The sequence below is a fragment of the Propithecus coquereli genome, unplaced genomic scaffold (genome assembly GCF_000956105.1).
Source record: "Propithecus coquereli isolate 6110/MARCELLA unplaced genomic scaffold, Pcoq_1.0 Scaffold82, whole genome shotgun sequence".
NCBI lineage: Eukaryota > Metazoa > Chordata > Mammalia > Primates > Indriidae > Propithecus > Propithecus coquereli.
This window is the reverse complement of record NW_012154396.1, coordinates 3,615,668-3,617,016: the sequence shown is the minus strand read 5'-3', so window position 1 is coordinate 3,617,016 and position 1,349 is coordinate 3,615,668. Positions and strand designations below refer to the sequence as shown.

Genomic DNA, 1,349 nt, shown 5'->3' with positions numbered 1-1,349 from the left:
ATATAGTTAGTATAGTTATATAGTTATATAGTAGTTAACATAGTTACATAGTCTAACATCATCTGCCACAAACCATGTGGTTTTGGTTAGGGCCAAAGAGATTAATTGAATGGGTCTATGATGGAGACTACATCATGGCTTTTTAAGTCTTCAATGTTATCTCTGCAATTCCTATCAGGATTTAGTATTATTTCTAATTTAGTATCTTTCCCAGGCCAGAGGTAGTTGGGTTCCATTGATCACAGTGGTGGTTGTGTGGTTACCGGGGCACCCGTTTCACCTTTCCTGGACTGATGGCTCTTACTCCACGGATCAGAGAACCAATGTGAATATACTGACAGATACCACTTAAATTCTTCTCATTTAAACATTCTGGGACTGGGAAAATCACTACAATGAGGTTCAGAAACCCACTAAACTCACCATATATCACTTTGTATTCATTCATAAATCTGCATTCTAACCAGAAGGCACGATGAGGTTTGGGATCTTCCGGTGTTTGTGATAACTTAGAATCCAGATCAAACCATCCTCAAAGATCTAGGTGTTACCTTTTCTTAAGGTAACAGTTATTTGTGGTATTGGTACAAACATCAGAGAGATGTGACTTCCCATTTAATCAGTGGCCACTGAGTCTGAAAACTGGCCAACTCATTCCCACCACAGGGACTTTGAACATACTATTTCTTCTGAATGTAGTATATCTCTTGCTACCCACAGTTCCCTTTCACTGGTTAACTCCTAGTTATATCTAATAGTTCACTTCCTTAGGGAAGACTTGCTCTGCCTGTTAGGTCAGGCCTGGCACTCTCATGTTACATTCTCACAGCACCACATAGCTAATGCTTCATAACACATTATCATACATGTATTTGTTGTTATGTATAAAATTATATACTTATATGTATGCTAGTTTGATTAATGTCTTTCTTTCCCATTAGACTGTAAACTGCATGAAACGATGGTTTACTTACCATGCCTTGAATTTAATTAATAAGTTTTCATGGAATAGAATAACAAATGGCCTAATTCTGAAAATGTGAAAAAATGCAAATGGTTGAATTTGGCAGAAACCATCATCAAGCATATGCACCTCTTAAAATCAGATTTGCTCTTTCTTATTTCCTGTTCCCAATGTGTTTGTGGAAGTCCAGCCAGCTTTGTTCCAGCCATGCATGCCCATTTTTACTCTTTCGTCCACATCTTATTGACAATGACATATTCTACTCAGCTTTGGACCTAACTGTGACAAAACACAAAACTGTCTCTTGTTAAGTTTAAAACAGACATTCTAAATTCTAGTGATGGGAAGTGAAAATTTAAAAAGCAAACATATAAACAAACTCCTT

General features: G+C 36.9%; 1 protein-coding gene across 1 annotated transcript in view; it reads left to right on the top strand.

Annotated features, from left to right (window-relative positions):
• DIRC1 (disrupted in renal carcinoma 1) overlaps positions 1–1,349 on the top strand; it is a 145,988-nt gene that overhangs the window by 73,890 nt on the left and 70,749 nt on the right. The window lies entirely within an intron of this gene.